Raw genomic sequence first — 20,592 nt, forward strand, 5'->3', positions numbered from 1 at the left:
CCGTTCGCATTTTTCGCATCGAAGCAACCAGAAGGGAGCGAGAAAAGGAGAGACCGGAAAGGGAGAGAGGGTGGGAGGGAGGGAGAGATAGTTTGATCGGCGGAGGAAGAATTTGCTGGACATTCCAGAAAAACAGACATCGGCTGGTATCTTCGATGGGTCACCATGTACGGAGCAACGTTTGATGTTTCCCCGCTGACGGGTGTTTAGGGGAAATTATAGGTTTCTTGCGCTGGCAGCGTATGGCATTCACCTGGATGAATGTCGAGCTGTGTAAAGGCGTGCTTCGAATATCGATCTGGAGTCAACGGTCAGCCAACCGAGTTTGTAACTATCTACCGTTCCCGATGAAGAGGCATATACGATTTCTTGCTCCCTTTAATACTCGGGGTAATATATCGGCACGCAATGGAGCGAACGTTTCGCGAATGAATATTGCAGCTTCGAGTCCGCGGAACTTCTGTTTCATTCACGTACAAAAATATCTTCCAGCAGCGGCGGGGACCTCATCTTTATTTTAGCTTCTCTCGGTAGAACAACTTTTGACGATTTCATGTCGAGGGGACCTTGGAAACGCGGCTAATTCGACTCGGACTGGTCGAGTTTGTTTCCTACGATTTTCCTATTTTTAATTGAAATTCTTCTTTCGTTTGAATCGCTCGCAAAAGTTCGCGAATTCTGTCGCAGCATCGATTAGCATACTCGCACGGCAAGTAGGCCCATGGATCTTGAAGAGCTATGCTCCAATCAGTGCGCCTTGCAAGACCGATGAAATTTTAATCGAGCATACGCAGGATGCTACAGAAAGCATCATTCGATAACTAGTGTTTCAAACAGTAGTTACAAAGTTGCCGATGAACGCGTACCAGCGTGTTCTCTTTTTGCGAAATGACAGTATGCGAACTTTCGATACTTATTCCGGAGTTGCTTCGTGGAAATTGTGGATGGCAAAGAAAGTCTCTTCGCGTTTCCAAATTAGCACATACGTCCCCGATAAAATGAACTGTACTCTCATGCGATGGTTCTATTCGTGTAGCGTACAATCGAGCAAGTTCAAATGCTCAATAATTTGTTAAAAATTCCTAAGAGACTGAAACATGCTTGGAGGAAGTTTAGTATCGATTTTGGACTTTACAGGCACTGATAGTGCTCAAGATTTGTCCGAGGAGCAAGCTCTATCCTCGCAAGAAAATCGTAATCAGTTTGCGAAAGTTCGTTTGCACAAACATGTGACATAACATCTTTAATTTTGGAAGAAGACATACAAGACGATTAATCGATCCTGTTACAGCTGCTTTCGGTGATCATTCGTCTTCGGGGCTTCTTTAAAAAATTGTCGGTGATCGAACCAGTTTGTGCAAACATTAGAATCAATCTCGCTGAAAGGATGAACGGGAAACAAGCTTGGAAGAACTTCCTTAAATTAGAAGACGATTGACAGTGGTTTAACAATTTGTACAAACATCTATCTCGAATATTCGCCAATCCCGGGTGAACTTTAGTATCTTTCTCAGATCATCTGGATCCAATGGTCAGCTAAAGAATTGGAGAGACGTTTGTATTAGCTTGCTAAAACAATCGTCCAACAGTTCGGACACTCGCGTGTTCCAAGTTCCAGTGAGAAATTGGGAAAGCTTTCACAGCGGTTTGCGCAAACATTGCGGACCATATGGCCGGTCTTCGGCGCGCAATTGCGAGGTGATTAATCAGTTCGACCGCGTCTGCCTCCAGGGAGCCCTTCAACTGCAGGGTTGCCTTAAAAATTTGCCAATCTCACGCAAACGGTGGGCACAATCTATCCAGAGCCGGATCTGTATATCGGGTGCGATACACAGAGTGAAATAGCGGTAGGTGTAGAGCGAAAGCGAGCGAGACGGAAGAAATAGTAGACAGAGAAATGGAAACGGATCGGTTGCGTGGCGATTCAACCGTTCGGGCTTGTTTTTTAAGCCGGGTCCCGCGATCCACCGCAGTGGAGGAGCTTATGAAAGCCCTGGCGGGCTGAAAACAACCGAGCGGAGCATTGTGCCTCTCCTGCGCGCACATCCACGGGCCATCGATCACGCGTACACGAACGCGGGGAGCACGGCGATCGAGCAGAAATTTACGACGTAACGCGAAAATCGTTTCGCAGTTTGTCAGGCGGGCCGAGCCTTCCGGCAGTTCATGGGTTCACGTGCTCCGCCGGCATAAAATATGAACTGGCCGTATGTAAAGAGTCATCGGAGAACGAACTGCTCGCGGCATTTTCGGCAAGCTCTCTACGCGCAACCTCGAGCGGCGCGAAACGGAGCGCCAACCAGCCCGCGCCGAAACCCGCGCTATCGAGTCCTAATGATCGATACCTTATCACGTTAATCGATCGCTACTTATCCCGTTGTACTCGCGGTAGTAACTTACGCGCGTGTCTGCACTCGGACATCGATCGATCTCGACAGCTGCGACGGGTTTAATTATCAATGCACTGCCCATTACCGATTTCTTCGTCGTTTTTAAAGAACTGTCTTTCGTGGATGAGGGCTTCTCAATACATTCATTAACTTGTTAATTTGTCAACCATTTGTCTGTATCGTGATCGATTTCTATCGGAATTTACCTATTGATCGCTTACTCGGAGACTGCGCAAAGATCGATGAAGCCAAAGCGATTTATTTAATAAAATGAAGTTAGAATTCCCGATATTAATTATTCTTCCAATTCTCTCGCGAAACTCGAGCATTTTCGAAAACTCGAGCACTTTGATTTGTCACCCAATTGTATTCTGTCAATATTCGACACAGTTGTCAGCGTGTTAAAAGATCTTTTTGCTCTTCCAAATCCTGAAAGCAGTCAAAGTGACAACATTTGACTTTTGTAATCTTCCTTCATAACCATGATTAAAAATTGAGATAATCGAAACTTATATATTCTACTGAGAACAAGACTAAATTAATTAATATGAATGTGTCATAATGTCTTAATAATAGAAAATACTCTTGCAATATAAAAACTGTTTAAAAATACAACCACGATGAATTATTCAAAATGCTGATTGTATCAATAAAACGAATCAAGAAAATTCAGGAGAAGAGGAAACATCGACAGACATCGGGAGACATCGACAAGTGAGAACAGATGGAGAATTCTCGGTCGGAAAAACGTGAGTCAATTATTTCCTGCTTTCCTAATTTACTATGATTATGAACTTTCGTGGATTAGGAATTTATCGGGGATCACCCGGTATATTAGCCGGTTCGATGAAGTGTAGCCCGTAGTTCGCGAACTATTCGTACGGGAGAACAGTTTATCAATAAAATAAAGGTTCATTATTGGATTTTCCTTAATCGCTATTGATACGCCTGGAAAACTTTGGATTTATGAACATTATCGGTGGAATAAGTTTTCTAATTGCGACTACCATTCGACCGAATTGTAATTGCTGTTTGCAAATTTATTGCCCTGCCCACCCGCCGCTCCTCCCCGCCGCGCCGCCACCCACACCACCGTGGGTTTCCCGATAGATTTCCGATTCGATAAAGTTGAAAAGTTAAGAGGTGTATTCGAGATTTCTACCATTCGCCGTCGAGCACTTCCGAATCGACAAGAAAGTATTAACCGAACGATTGCACGCAACATTATATTATGGGAACCTAATTTATTCCGAATGTGTCGAACGAGTAGTTTGTTCTTCAAGATTTAATTAACAATAATATGGTGTAATTACCGGTGTAATTACTGTTTCACGCGATGTACCCGTGTTATTTAATAATCTCACGAATTCAATCGAAGCGATCCACTCTACGTTATAATTAGCGAACCGCCAATAAATTTCGATTTGCTAGACCGTGTACTTGCTAATAGCGTTGAAAACCACAGATTCCAAAGATATCCGCTTACAGTTTAGGTGAACACGAATTTAGCAATCCAAGCGCGTGACGGGTATCAACATTTTACGTTACTTCGCTAACGAATGGATTCGGCTTAATCGATATTGTCAAAATTTGGTTGAAATCGTACAAGTTCGTTTCGGTTATTGTTTCGTTTATACTATAGTCCGTTCGATAGTCGAAACACAGAAATTAAATTGTGCTCGATCGTTCGTCGCAAGTACGAAGAATGAACTTTCTAACCGAATTAGAAAAGTTTCTGTAGACAGAGACAAAATTTCGTATAAATAATAGCTTGCCGCATCAATTCGTGCTTCCGCTGGTATTGTTAGCGAATTCCCAAAGAAATGCCATGCAGCTCGACGGATCACGACGAAGACGAATGTTGCGCGATGTCGAGGATAGCAAATAGACCGTATTATTAAAAGATGATTATCCGACGTAGAGATAACAAAGTTTGCGTACGATCCGCCTCTGGTTTTCGGTCTGCCAGGCACTCCGTCATCCGTTGGTTAATAGAGAATCGGTGTCTGATAGATCGCATCAATTATGAAGAACACCGCGAATGCGCCGATCCGCGCCGCGCCGCGGTGAGCAATTCAACAGGGCCGCGTAAATTCGTTTAGACTGGTGCATCATACACGCAACCGTGATAAATAACGGAACGGGTAATTAACGGAGGATGGAACAAACGTTTATCTACCTGCGCAGACGCCTTTATCACGCTCCTGGCACATAACACGTATATACGGTGTATATACGCCTGCGTAACACGGCACAAAAGCAACATTATGCGTACCGCATATTGCGTTACCGATAACGTACGACTTTATGTTCGGCTCGACCATTCCGCTGCTCAAACTCCGACCGTATTTTATCGTCTCGTAAACCCACCAACACCCCCTCTGAACGCCCGACAATCTTTTTTTCTCATTTTTTCCCTCGACAAACCTGAACGGCCCTACCATGGAACCTATTCAAGCAATCGTTGCCCAATCATCGGTCATCTTGGCCCTCTAGCAAGTATTCCCACGATAACGTAAGTTTGAGAACTGCCATTTGCAACACGAACTTTTCTAATCATTTTCATCTTGCACAATAATGTATAGAAATTTGTAGAATCAATTCGATACAACGAAAGTCTTAAAGAATGCCTCCTGAAAAGGTCAACTTTTCAAATGATTTTCTTACAGAATAAAATTCAATTGTATAATGTTATGAATAGACTACAGATTTCTGTGACACGTGTGCATTCATCGAATACGAGAAATATTAATAACAATGAACAGTTCTATCGCACTGCTTCTACCAAAAAGAATCTTCTGGCCGAAAGAATAAATTTTTCTGACTTCTAATTTCTAGAAAATAATCTACAGAAATTTGTATTTGCATCAACGTCTGTAGAACACTTATGTGCACGTTATCTAGCGATCTGGATAGAACAAAAAATCGATTTCTCTTGGTCCCGGCATATTAAAAATAAATCAGCGTCAAGATCGATTTAAGCGAGCATTTACATATTTCCTAAGATCGTCTATCGCGCAGAATTCTTGCACGTATAAAGCGAAGCGGGAAGTCGGTAGCGAGGACATCGACCGTGGTATAAATAGCACCGATCAGCTGATAGGTCGACGACTTTGATGATAGCGAAAGTTTATTAGACGAGGCCGGTGCAGTGGCTGGACTGAACACGTGTCGATGGCTCCGATCTATCGTGTGATCTGGTCTAGGAGCAGCTCAGGAGTTGCGTGTGCACGTGTGCGAATGCGTGCTCGCGTGAATAGGCCCATGATGGTTCAGCAGGTGGGTCAATTATGCTAGTTGCCCCTCACCTGTGTGCTGCACAGTTCGTTGAGTCGAGAGTCACGCCGCTGCCGCTACCACCGCCGCCGCCGCCGCTGGAATGACGAGGGAATGGGGAGAGCGAGGCGGTCGGGAAGAAAGCGGGAACAAAGGGAAAACGGTGGGAGACAGTGCAGTTCCACGGTAAAGTGCTATTTACATGCGAGTGCAACTACCCGAGCGTATTCTTCTGTGCATAAACCGTTTCATTTAAGAATGTTGTTTACTGGAATAATTGCTCCATTTTTGTGTATCTAAAAAGAATCTTTTTCCACATTATTACAAGTTCAACATTTCCGTGAACTATTCCAGAACGAAGATTCTTTTGTAATTTATCGTAGATCGAAGACTTTTCTGTTTCTAGAGAATCAATCTTCTGGGCATTTTGTTGTATACGCGTGGCCCTTAATTAATAAAATGTGAATTGAAATAGAATGTGTGCTTCCGATCAGGAAATAGCATAAGCTGGTATTGTAATGCACAATTTTTGAGTGTACGTTTTAAATGAAGTTAATGGTACGAGAAGATCAACGCTCGTTGGTGAATTGTCAGTGTATACATATGTATACACTGCAGATTTTATGCGTGTATATGATAAAAGTGGATACTGAGATACAAAATAATGAAAGTATCGGAAAAATTGACAATAATTTTTGACAAATGCGAGTGTATGAACTACGAAAGGATGAAGATATTATACAGGGCGGGCCGGAATTCGTAGTACAACCGAGCAGAGGGTGATTCTACGTAAATGATAAGAAAAATATTAGGTATAACATTTTTTTATCCAGAGCTCTGTTTCCGAGAAAATCGCGGCTTTAAAGTTTGTACATCTTTTTAAAGGATTTCTCCGTCCGAGATACTGTTTACAAACATTAACAATAATGGAAACATTCCATTTACTCTACTGTCCGTTGCTGGGAAGAAGTCCGCTTAGAAAAGTGTAGAACCGATTCCCACCAACCAACTTCAGGTTCTTCCGATTATTTGTAATCACTAATTACTAGTTAGCATCTTGTTTAATTTCTCATTGGATTATGTAGCTGTCCTAGACACATTTTTATTTTACATTTATGTTTATCATATGATATCTTACGCCTACGTTAACGTATAACGTTAAGAACCTGAAGGCAATATCGGGAAACGAGGAAATGAAACGCTACGCATAAACTAAATAACACACAGGGCAAGGAGCAAGGGGAATTGGTTGACCGCTCCATCCAGCCGCTTCCAATTTCCAGACTTTTGATTAATATTGGCCAAGTTACGCGCTGAGCAAAAGACGTGATTGGGTGGAGCGGGCGACCGACCCCCCTTCTCCTCGCGCTGATTTGCTTGTTGGTCTTCTCATTTACCAACAGAAGTGGGTATCGGGAGGTCATAGAAAAGTGGGGACTACGGATGTGCAGCTCAGACGGAGCGAGCGTAATACTTCCTTCGCTCCTCCGCGGAATCGACAGATTTCCTCTGAGCAACGGATAGTAAGTAAACGGAATGTTTCCATTATTGTCAATGTTTGTAAACATTATCTCGAACGAAGGCAACTGCGGTAGAAGAATGGACAACTCAAATTTGTCCAAACATGAACAAACTTTAAAGTCGATTTTCTCGAAACCAGAGCCCCGGATAAAGAAATTTTATAGAAAATTTTGTTCTTATTTTTTCACGTAGAATCACCCGCTGCTCGGTTGTACTATGGGCTCCTGTATAGTTTTAAGAAGAACGCTGTCCCACTATTTTAACTGTATAAAAATGATCATAGGAACGAACACTGATTTAACTTCTGTTTCTTGCAATCGATATAAACAATTTGTCTTTTGCATAAACATCCGCGATATAACTGTCAGTAGAGGAAAATTCCTGTTCCAAAGGAAAAGCGTAATTGTTTCCCGCTTCCGAAACTCAAGTCAAGAAGATAAGACTGTCGTAAATCGGTTAAAATAGAACCGACCGCGTGGAGGGGCGCTCAGATTAAAAGGAATTTTCAATTAGCCTGGGAAGGACGTAAAGCGTTGGTTAAAAAGTCGAGATAGAGTCGAGCCGATTGATAAGGGGAATTAGACCCTTAGGACGAGGAGGAGAGCCCTTAACAGCCTGTAGGGCAAGTATCAAGTGTGTTTACGTGACTTATCTATATCAGTATTCAGACACGTGTGACCCATCGGCCAGATTATCACGATATTATACATAGAAGCTCGTGTTGACTTTTGAACTTACACAGGGCGGTCCCGGTCCCGATTTCAGATTCCTGATGCCGACGAGCGAGTGGTAACTTTTGCGAATCACAAACACGTTGATCACCGAAACGATAGCACCGGGAAGGATCATTTACATGTAGCGACAGCTTTTCGATGAATGTTTGTAGGAATCGGGCTGACCTCGTTCCACTCGGAAATAGAGAAATCAATACCCGGGATGCAGCCGATGCTGCGAGGAATTAGTTAATCGTTTGCTATGTAACCGTAACGCAATCATGTTTTTCCACATACTCGTTATGGTGTCTGAGCACACACTTTTCAACTGCAAGCTGGTTATCGAAGACCTTCAGACAGTTTTAAACAACATGGTTAAATACTTTCAAGCTGCAGCATCGAAATTAGAGCGATCGTAAGTGATCATACTTGGCACTACTAATTGCCAGATAAAATTTCTGCATTAGTCGTCATAAATTAGTGAAGTATATGGTTAATTTTATAATTAAGAATTCTGACATTCGAGCTTCAGATAATCAAGGCTGTCTACTGTGCTCACACTTTCCTATTCTTATTTACGTGTACTCGGAGCATCTGGACATAATTTTCACGACATATTAAATAGATTTACGCTGTACAGAATTTCACCAAACAAAGCAGTCAACGATCACGAAACAGATACTTTTCATCCACAACAAATTCTTGCATCATAGAACAAAGACAGAGTGAGTAAACATTGTTTAGTTCTTCATTCGAGGTCTCGCAAGGAGCGAACTGCTTCTCTCCGTCAGAAAAAATGTCTGATGTGGAGCAGTAACATTCAAAGTGGAAGTTCCATCGGCAAAAAAGCAGGAACAATGAAAAATGAGAAGGAAGAAAGCAAATGCAATGGAAGTTTGAAGAATAACGCATGATCGCGTTATCCCTCCCTCTCTCTCTCTCTCTCTCTCTCTCTCTCTCTCTCTCTCTCTCTCTCTCTCTCTCTCTATCGCAAAGTAATGACTCGGTTTCTGCAGCCGACCATACGTGTTTAAACTTCGTTCTTTGAACTGTTTATTCCCTCCAGCCTCTCGCACTCCTCCCACACCATCACATCTGGCCGGGTAACCCGCTTCTTATTTACCCCGACAATATCACAATGCTAAGTGCTCCGGACCTGGGACACGAGTAAATAAGGGACCGCCTACTTTCCGTTTCTGCGTGTCGATGTTTTAATGCACCTGCTGGCGATGCTTGTTTGGACAGCGTTACACCGCAGCCGTAACAGTTTTTCTCTCTGCTCGCGCAAATGAAACGCATCCGCGCCCTGTGTACGTTCCAATGGAAAGGCTGCAGACCATGTATGTACATGCATTCGAGTACGTACACGGCATAGAGTTAAATCTTCTACGACAGAGTAACTCCACGAGAGATCGAAATCTCGCGGAACAAGCCCGGATTCTATTTATTCAGAGATCTTGTCGCCGATCGTCTTTCCCGCCCCATTCCCGGGATCGTTCCGCTCTGAATTCCATCCTGATTAAACATTTATAAGTCCCACAGCTCGGCTAATCAAGGATTTCTCAGCCGAGCCGTCAATGTCGTGAAGCGAACTCGAGAACTGACCCGCACGAAGGTTCGCCAGGTTTTGCAAAAAGAAATTTTTAATGTTCTGCGGTGCTTTAAGCGGAATAAAAGTTGTCTGCATCGTTTGCAAGAATCTCTTGGTGCCAAAGATACATCCAATTCTGTCTTCGATTATATCGACAAGTTGAAAATAGCAGATAATCTTTTTTTATTTTAATCTATGGATTGCATGAAATTGCTCTTGCTCGATGCTGTCGTAAATGTCATTATCAGAAATAAAATACGAACAGAAATTGTTCGCGCAGAAATGTTTACAACACGTGTGGTGTCTAACGAGTCTCCCAGAAGTCAATATCACGCGACAGGCGAAACGTTAACCCTAGTTTCAGCGCGTTAATTGCCAGCAATTCTTCCGCCGATTTACCGCCATTTTATGATTATCGCCAATGTCGAGTAAAATTTGTCCGGCTTCCGGTAGTACTGGAACGGTTTAGGAATTTTTTTGGTAAACGCGGCAAAATGTCCGATACGATAAATAAGCGTTAAAGAGCGTAAGACTCGAGAGCACGGTAGAAATTGAAATATCTTCAAGGGACGATTGAAAATCGCCGGCGAATTCGATCGCTCGTTCCGCGAAGATATAACAACGACTGCGCGCGCGCGCGTCTTTTTATGAGTTGTTTAACAACAGGGCCAGCCATAAGAAAGTTTCACGTGTCGATACGATCAAGGAATTGCCGGCTTTCATCAACGCGGGTGCGGATGGAAATTGCTGTGGTTCTATCGTTGAATTTCTGAAGTAGATGAAACTTCGTGCGCCTCGTATTCAGCTGTACAGAGTGCGTTTATACGCGCGCATAACCGACATAGAGGCAGCCGATGCTACGTGTTCTGATTAAACACTATATGTATACATACATGTACGGTGAAATCGTTACCGAGTAGAGCTACGTAGACTTAGCGACGAATTAGCGCGTGTATCTGCGACTAAACCGTTACTCACTAAACTAGTCGCCGTTATCCTCGCCTCGTTAACCGTTTTGATGCTCCTCCCAAGGTTCCGAAATTCCCTCCTCGATGCTGTAGCCTCCTTTCGTGATATTTCAACGCAGCTGCTGGCCCGAACCTCCCATTCCCTACACGCGCATCTACAATTTCATCAGTTTTCGTGGTATATCGTATCTACATATTCATTAACGCGTTCGTGCCGAAAAATCCCAGACAACCTAAATGATTTTGTTAATCAAATTATGGCAGAATTATTGCTCCTTCGACTACTTTCGATCTTACGAATCTGAACCTATTAACCAATGTATGCTGAAATAATTCTAGCGTAAAACACATCCTTATGTGACGCCAAAGCCATTTAGATTAATTCAAAGACATTCTGCCGATTATGTACCATCTAATTTTTTTTAGGAGCAAATGTTGCTTCGTGTGTGCCCCATTTCTTCAAGAACTACCATACTGCGAAATAATTATATCAATTTATTTGATTTTAATTCTGTGTAAGTCGGAAATATTTGATTTATATACTTCCTAATTGTGTCATCAAAGATTTTGTCAAAAGAAATATTCAATAAGTGAAAAGCAATTTGTTTATATTACTAACATAATATATTAATATAATGATATAATATAATATAAAATAGATAATATAATATGCTCGGCTGCGACGAAAACTGTCGCCATTGTAAAACAAGTTGAACAAAAGTTAATTCCCTGATCAACAGTTTCTTTACGTAAGATATCGATTTTTATAAGTGTCAGTATATTGTGAAATCGAAAAGTCAAGATTATACTGTATAAGATTGAAAACTCCAGGAACAATTCGTAAATAAAGTACTGAATTAAATCTTTACCGATTTGTACAACGAATAGTGTTGTATGTAAATCTTCTTAAATGGATTTATTCGTACGCACATAAAACGTGTTTGGACGATAAAAAATTCAAATATCGGTGATTCAGATAACCAATGTTCTATTTATATGTTTATTGAAAACGCAAAAATTGATACAGTTCAGTTATAAGCTAAATGAAATGAACAATTTAAAAAAAAAATATTTATATCGGAGCACAAGGGAAACTATTTTTTATTGCGTTTCACAAACTGTTAAACTCGGCGAGCAAAAAATAACTCGGGGCTTCGACTTTTCAAGAAATGTCTATTAAAAAAAAAAAAGAGCAGTTCAACTGTGCGAGTGCACCGATGTATTTTCAATAAAACGTGCCGTATGACGATAGAGCTTGTTGAAAAAATACATAGAATGTTTCCTTTACCATTTTGAACGATTTGATGGAGGAAAACTAGCCTGGTTTCGTTTCTCGAATCATGCTGTGCATCATTGTGTCGATCTATCCTTTCGTGGGTCTCTTATTCCGCGATTTACACCTTCTCGCCAACGATAAGGAGTTGAAATCAATTCGTGTGAATTTCTGCTCTATTTTGATGCAGTGTTTTAAAGACGTTATTCAACCATCTAAGTTGGATCAGCAAATAATTGATTCTGATACCAACAGAAGCTACGTCGAAAAATTCTTGATGCGTTAAAGTTCGTTGGTCCATTTCCACCCAATATATCAAATACAGCAATCAATTGTCACGCTTTTAGTAAACGATTGATCTCGATATCGGTTCTAAAATATCCTAGCAAGGTGACAGACGACTCTGGATAAGCGTTTACGGCTACAATTTAGTGTTCCAGGTGTATCATTCAATGTTTCCCCAACAATGGAACTTGATACCCGTGCAACCAGATGCAAAGAAACGATCAAAGCGTCTAGAAGTTGACGTCTCCAACGAACTGTTATATTAGGACGTTACAAAGATAATTTTTCGGTGTTTTTGTAAGCTATCTATTTGGAAAACCGAAGTTGCTTTTGCAACAACTCAATAAATTGAGGTATATTCGATGACTCGAGTTGAACGCCCGAAGGAACGGTTAATAAATCCTAGTAGAGAATCGATTTAGTTAGCCGAGATGCAGAATGATTAGCGCACTGCTCGAAGAAGCGAGCAATTGACGTCTGATTTCCAGGTCGTTTGTTTACAGCAGCGCAACGCGGTGGTGCAACGCCAGCACTAGGGTATTTCGGTCGTTGTCGTTCGGTTCGGAAGGTGGTACGGTGCGGCGAAGTGGACCGTAGGAGAGAGAACGTAACTCAGACGGTACCGGGGCTATCTACACGGTAGATCTGGCATCTAACAATAAGAGCAACGCCCACTCACACTTGCCGATCGTGTGTGAGTTTCCTGTGGGCCGGCTGCAGCGGCTCTCCGGCACTCCGGCCGTTGGGGTTTGCAGTCTCTGCAGGCTCCGTGTCGTTGGCGGGACAGGTAGGTGAGCACCCAGTGGTCGAGCACCCAGCGTCCACACACGGGCCGTCGAGGGTGGATCGCGCACAATTACCCATTGTCTGATACAGAAATTTATGTGTGGATTGCTGAAGCCCACGTAACTAACGGATGGCCAGCGCCGGAGATCCACTAAATCCAAAGGCGAGCCCCAGCAGCATGCGCCTTAGACCGTGCAGATAAGCGACGGATAGGGTACCAACCAGGGAGGACGGAGCATGCTTTGTGATCCGGAACCCGCCGCGCCGTGGCCCACGCTCTCCCGCACACTTCACGGGACACGGGCTCTATGTAAAAGAGGCCGCGGAGCCGCGGTGCCACGGTGCCACAGCCGGAGCAACCGCGTAAATAAAGGGTCGAGATCGATGGCTTTTCGCCCTTTGCCTCGCCCCGTCTCGATCTGCTTCGCCGAACCTTTGCCACGGCCCCGCTGATCTGGGAGATCGTGTTGGGAATAGGAGACGAGGGTCCGCTCATTGCCCGATGCTTTAGCAGAATATTTTAGCACAAAGACGAATCTCGGATCCACTGAATTTATATTGCGTCCGGAGTGATGGAATATTTTTCATCTCTACTGACGACCGCCTCTTTGCGGAGGAGCTTCTTATGGGAAACGAGGCAAGACACTTAGGCGATGTCGAGAGCGTAGATCTTGAACCCTTGTATCTATGTAGTATCTTAGAAGTAGACTGCGCAGATTCGTGCAAAATAAAAATGATCTGCGGTATTTTCAAGGAAAGAATAACAATGAGCTGTTTCCGGAAATATAATATTTCTCGAAGACAGTCGATAAGTGAAAAAGAATCGGTTTTTGTAGAAATATAAATAAGCTTCAGCTTCGTTCGTAATTTCTTTTAATTAGAAAAAATATCAGTTGCTATCAGTGCATCATTGAATTGTTGGCATAACCGATAAAGAATGACAGATCAGAAATGAAAATTATTTTTTCTTCTTAAACTAGAAGAAATCGTCTAAATTGTAGCGCAAGGATTATTTTGGATATCTGGTATTTGTTGAACCGCGAACGATTGGAGTTAATTTCGTAACGTGAAGAGTGATTTTTTCTGCCACTTCAACAAATGATCTAATCCGTTCAAAATAGAGTACGCAGAATTTGTCATTTCAGATTAGTCTCAGTCGACGGTTTGATAAAGAACGGGTTTTCGTAAAATTCAATGCAAATCCGGACACCGGAACACGCGTCGGAAACGTTGAAGTTATTTGTTCGAGTTGGTTTTTTTTTCCTGGAAATGATCATGTACGCGGGTCAATAGAAAAACGATATTCGTACAAACCGGATGGGTGAGAGAAATCCGTTAGTAACGCGTTTTGTCTTTTAGAGGAATTTTAGGAATTCTCGAATCGAGCGTGTTCTCGTATTAACACGTTCGATGCCCCGTTGAATTCGGCCCCGTTCGACCAGTTGCAGATATATTCTGTCGCAGCTCGATCGTTGCTTTGCTCACGAAACTGTACATTGCGCGAAACGTCACGTTACGCGTCCGTAATAAAACTAGACGATACCGCGTACACACTGGAGGAAAACTAGACAATGTTGTATTATTTAATCGGTGCTACAAACATTTTAAGAAAGTAATTTCGTGTATATTCGGTGTGTTCAGCGATGTCTACAGATTAATCTTTGATTTTTCAAACTTGCTCAAAGTTCTAAGGAAGTTGCGATAACTTCGCGTGCTGCAAACAGAAAATAATTAATAGGAGTTGCCGTATCTTGCTTGTCGTGACACTCTATATCTTACATTCTAATGCAACTTAACGCGTTACGTAATATCTCTCGCGAACACGCTGAAAATGAAATATACTTTTAGGTGCGGATACAATTCCAGACATTTACGTCGATATTGCGTGATACTGAAAATAGCGGCAAGATAAAAAGAATTCGAGAATCTCACTGTATTCGATCTGGTTAAATCGTTAAAGATGGAGGGTATTTTTTATTTGGTGCTTATGTCTTCCGATTCATGTAGACAATTCTGTTTTTCGTGAAGATGTACTGTTATGATTACGAGGCTCCGAAGCATTGCCAATTTAACACATCGGACATAATCGTTAACACGGTCACTTTCAGAAATTTATTCTCGGCTTAACATAGTCTCGTAAACCGAATTTTATTAGAACTTGTGGAGTCTAAGAAGTTTAATCCTCCTACGATGTCCATGAAAGCTTTCACTAATGGTAGTGGAGTCACATCGATCCGGCTAAAGAATTGCAGTAAATTCTCCCCAATTGGCCCTCAGCTTGGAAACAAAAATGAACAATTTGGAGGAGGTACAGGAGGTACGATTATTCGAGCGTTCCGGCTAGTTTTTGTAGTTGTTGACAATCTGTAACTATAAAAACCAGCCACAAGACTCGAACAATCGTATCTCCTCTTCTCAAATTGTCCATTTTTTTCTTTTGTACAAGCTGAGGTTCGATTAGGGAGAATTTACTGTACCCGCAGGTCACTGAAAACTGCACTAGAATACAATGTTTTTAAGCTTATTGCATGAAAGAATCTAACAATTAATGTAAAGATACATAAAGAAGTAAAAATCTATTTGTAAAATTCAATCAATTCGACCGCTACAATTTCGATTCGAAACACCGTAGGAGAATTAAAGAAATCGAATGCTGCGGCGACAGATCAGCACTCTGCCGTTTCGCTTTCGCTAACCAGATCGCTGCGACTTTGTCGAACTATTCTGAGGCGGTCAATGTTAAAAATTCCTCAAAGGAAAGAGATCGACATCGAATTGAAGCAATTCCAGAGCACCGACGACACGATCGTCTCCTCCTTTCGAAAAGCGTATCGAAAACGGCAAGCCCGGACGAAATCAGAGTTCGCCGAGGATCGTGAGGGGTGTCGGATGGTTTCACGGTATCACGGTTCAGGTTCGAAAACGCGGAGAATTGTCGGGAGCCGGTTATTGTCGGCGTAGCCCGCGCCGACCGGATAACTTCCGGTAGGTGAAATTGAACGGAATAACGCGCGAGGCCCGACGCGTTCCTTTGTTCCTTTGGATTTCAGCGGGTCCGTGTCCAGTACCGTCTGAGTTTCGTTGCCTCGACTCCGGATCCGGCTCGGACATTACCATATTCCTCGCGTTCGCTGCTTTAATATCGCGTCGGTGCACCGTTGCACCGATGCACCGTTGCAAGCCGCAACTCTATCGGGCCGGCTGTCCGCGGACCACACACCTCGCGGAATTACTTCTGAGCCGCATCCGCAGCCGCATTCGCATCCGCATCGGTAATCCCGCACGTATGCACCGACCGACACCCCCAGCTTTGCTATCGGAGCACCGAATTAGACGGCGCGGCGTCACCAGACGACCAAAGTTACGACGTCGTTACAGGGATGCACGAACCACCCACGCACGACACGTTAACGGTAATTGCATCGATAGATGCCCGGCCGCGTTAACTTACTGCTACCGAGGCTGAGGCCGATACCAGGACCGTGTGTACGCCGAACGTCCTACTTTGATGATTACGGCCGATCCTGTGCTTACCTGTCGCCCCACGATACCGTCCCGTCGGCCAGCTGAATAGGAGGCGGTGGTTCAAAATCACCCATCCTATTACCTAACAAGTTGGGCTACAATGTTTCAGAATCGAAATTTCGAAACCTCTCACGGTGCAGCAAAGGAAAACTCTCGTGACACTTCGAAAGCTATAGAATCGATGTCGATGGTTTTCGAAGAGAAAATTCTTCCATCTAAGAACTTTCGTGTTTAACCTCTTATGATTTATTCAGCAGCAAATCAATAACTTCCTGGAAGGAAGCAAAATTAAAATAATATAATATTTAGTATCGTTACCTAAATATAGAGTATCGTTAGTATCGTTACCTAAATAGACTGCGGATCTTTAACACTAGATTTACGGAGCATCAAACACAGCTGTCCTATATTAGTTTATGAAAGTAACGATAAGACATTTATTCTGATTTGTAACAAGTGTTATTGTAACATTTGCTGTAAGTAACATATAAATTGAATAAATAACTCATAAATGTATCTTTACGATATAAATAATCGTGAATTAAAAGATTAGTGCCCCGTCATATTTACGGGTTCCGTGAATCGAATGTTAATGGAATGTTATGAACACTGAAACCGGGGAAAAAATTTGTTCGGTGATCAACGGACTGTTCGCGCAAAAGAAAAAATCAGAATGCTTGTATTACGAAAATTGATGTAGAAAGGAATAACACGTTCGTATAATAGCAGATTCTGTTCGAAATCTCTATCGCGAGTTTGGCTCGATGTTCTAAGGCAGAGAATTAATAACGAAGGATAATGCACATTTCTCTGGACCACCCAATATATGGCAAGCACTCTTTTTTCGCCGTGCCACAGGTTCGTGTGCATCCGGTTTCGTAATCAGACACACACATACGCAGAGGGACAGCAAGAAAAGACAGAGAGAGAGAGAGAGAGAGAGAGAGAGAGGGGGGGGCAGAAGGCAGAGGAGAACTACGTTAACAAGTCGTAGTCCACCCTTTACAAGCTCGAGACCATTGTTTCGGAGTCCGAGGACAAGAAAGTCGTGTTCGTTATGCCGGATGAAGATGATACGCGACATCGACCACACGTAACACGACACTCGTACATCATACATATTAACCAACGTTGTTCGCGATGTCGGACAAATTAGTATTGCGTTCTTGTTGCGTCTGACCCGTCCCGTATCATTTTGCCGCTCCTATACTCGGACGTTCTAACCGCTCACGATCCTCCCACGCCCGGAGAATTCACGGCGACAAGATATAATGCGTTTCATTGCCTCGACATCGGTTTACTGGCCTCGACGTTTCGCTACGGGAATTACGTAGCCCCGCGACACAATTATTTTGTGTTTCGTGCTTTCGTTATATCGCGCGAAATCGTTCAATTTCTACAAACATTATTTAGTTCTAGGTAAATTGAGGAATTTTATTTTTCTCATTCAACTATTTCGGATATATTATTCGTTCACAGTAACTGTGTACGAGCATCGGCAGTTATTTGCGAATGTTTTTTAAGTAGAAAACCAATGATACACAGGATCTTTGCAATACAAACATTTATTTTACAACTTTTTTTTATCAATTTTGTCCGGTACGCTTGCAAACAAATAATCTGGATCGTTGTTCAATTTGCACATACCCTAATGTGCAAATATTTATTCCGTTAGTATTAATCCCTCATATATTAATTCCTCTGACACTTATTCAAATAAGCCAGATATTCAGTGTAGATGTTAATGCTTGATAGGTTCACTAAGAATCGAGAATCGACTGTCTCCATAAATTTTAGTAACGCGTTCCTATATATTATATGTTTAATTTTACGACTCATTACAGCGGATTAAGCAATGCCTATGAAAGAACTCCTACAAATTGGATACAAGAGGAAAGATTTCGATGGGACTAAGAAAGTTGCCATGCCAAAGAAAGCCGACCTCTTGCGAATCGGCTTAATTTCGCAGAAAGAGAGTGGCTCCAGCCGGCGAAATTCTAATAAACTTCTGGAAGAAAAGCGTCCCAGGCTGGTGAGAGGCCAGGGACGAGAAGGCTAAACATATTCGCCGGAAGGTGAGCTAAACGGCCGTAGAATGTGACACGGCGGAGATCGTCGTGGGGCAACGAGGTAACGAGGACAGAAGAAGCAGTCCAGATCGAGTGGAATAAGAGAGGGAACGCGGTCGTTACTTGCTAGGATGAGTCTGAGAGTTGGCCTCCCTGGGGAGTCATACTCGGGCTAACAGCTCCCATGGAATAGATACGTATTCCTGCGAACACCGGGGGTTGCCGACAGTTTTCTCCGCGTTCCCGGAATCCTGCCACTTTCTCCGGCTGCCGGGAAGGTTTACGTCCTAGGCGAAAGTATTATCGCCGGGGCACACGTCCCACGCCAATGGCCGCCTCTCGTTGCAACCTTTTAGTTTCGACCCTTTTGCCGCGATAAAGATGACGTAAGGGGCCATCGGACGGGTCTAATCTGCCTGAAGGAATCGTCAATTTAGCCGAGACCCTCGCCGGCCCTTTAGGACAATGACGCCGACGTGTTTACGGCGACCGTGCTAATGATCCTGATCGGTCGACTTGTCATCGCTGCCGGCTGCACTTGTTTGGCCCGTCCCGGAACCTCTCTGGGCCTTCAGGCTCTTCCCGTTCCGAATTCAACGGTTCTCTTGAGAATTTTAACATTATGATCGTTTAAGTTGGTTTTTAGGTCGATTCTTCGGGCATCGAGAAACGCGGATTTATTCCAGAATTTTCAAACTGCCGTTGTTAAAAATTTTGCGGTAGCTATATATTGTTACGGGCGTTGTCCTCGAATTTTTTCAGGCATTTTAACAAGGTAGTTAACAACGTAGTTGAAAAAGTTAACAAACTTTCTTCCATGTTCATAACCGTCTACACCCAGGATCTTCAATCAAAAAATTGATCGCAGTCCTTGCATACAATTAAATAGAAAAATCCTCCTGACAATCCTCTTGATCGTGGTGCAGAATCGAAATTCCGTTCAAACGTCTTGTCCCGATAAGCAATTCGACTAGAACGCCAGTTTAATTCTGTGCGGAGCACGTATGGCCTTATTTCGCGCTCTTTGAAAATGTTCTGATGCCTTTAATTACCCTTAATCGCGTCCCAAGATATTGCAGTTGCATTCGTCGAGCAAGTGACACGAAAACGCTGAAGTGTGCAACGAAGAACAGCCGCGCGTTGCGCACGGCTCGGGAAACGCGTCAACCGAGAGGATTCGCGCGGCGAACGAAATTTCGAGCGCATAAGATTTTCCAATTACCCTTAGCGCGCGTCTACTCGACGGTTGATCGAGTAAGCGTATTAATCAACGCGAGCTAGTATGGCGTTATCACGAAATTATCCATCAACGATCGAGCCCGACAAGATACGACACGAGACGACACGAGACGAGAGACAAGCAATCTATCATGCATCGGTGGGCCAAGAGTCGTCGTTCTCTCAAGCATGATAACGATCCCCGCTGCCGCATAACGGATTATGAAAAGGAAATCCGATCTGCGGTCCTTCATTCAATCGGATCTACAAATAGGAATTAACGTTAAGCCTCGTGCAAACAATGCTCGGCCGCGATTGATTGACTTTTTGCTTTCGGCCCCTCCGCTACCTCGTCGTGCTCTGGTAGCCTCGCGTGTCCCGCACCCTGTCATAACTATGTACGCCCACACACCGCGACCTGCATCCCCGTTTTTGCAGGACGCTCACCCTTAGCCGTTCCCGCAACGCGAACCCACGCGCCACGCGCCCTATTCGATAGTGCAGGCAGGGCACGATGATCCCAGTCGAGTATGAGTTCCCGCGTCGCGCCGTTAGATCAGATTTTCGGAAATCAGCAGCTCGTGCCAGGACCTCTTTATCGGATTACCCACAACCGATCCCGACGATTGAAATCAATCGATCAAGCTTGGAACACAATCGAAAGCAGATTAAACGTCTCGTGTCGGCCACCTGTTTTCAAAAAGATGTAGCCTGGACTCTGACATCGGGACACCTGGAAACCGAAGGTGATCTTGGAGTCTTCCAAGGTCAACTCTGACCTGGTCCAGAAAAAGGTCTTCTTGCTTATGAAATTCTTTTGATGCTGGGAAGTGCGGTTGGTAGGTGAACAACATTTCTATCTTTCAGAAAGATGTTCCTCTGGGGGATTTGATTGTAGTGGTAGGATTCTGTAAGCTTTTGTGGTCCATCCGGATTTTTGAGACACCAGGAATGCTGAACAGTGACTTCAGGATTGC

The 20,592-nt window shown here is 43.4% G+C and overlaps 1 protein-coding gene across 6 annotated transcripts in view; it reads right to left on the reverse strand.

The window, feature by feature from the left end:
* Positions 1-20,592, reverse strand: part of Ten-m (teneurin transmembrane protein Ten-m) — a 747,607-nt gene that overhangs the window by 409,371 nt on the left and 317,644 nt on the right. The window lies entirely within an intron of this gene.

The sequence above is a fragment of the Megalopta genalis genome, chromosome 6, assembly GCF_051020955.1.
Source record: "Megalopta genalis isolate 19385.01 chromosome 6, iyMegGena1_principal, whole genome shotgun sequence".
NCBI classification, from domain to species: Eukaryota; Metazoa; Arthropoda; class Insecta; order Hymenoptera; family Halictidae; genus Megalopta; species Megalopta genalis.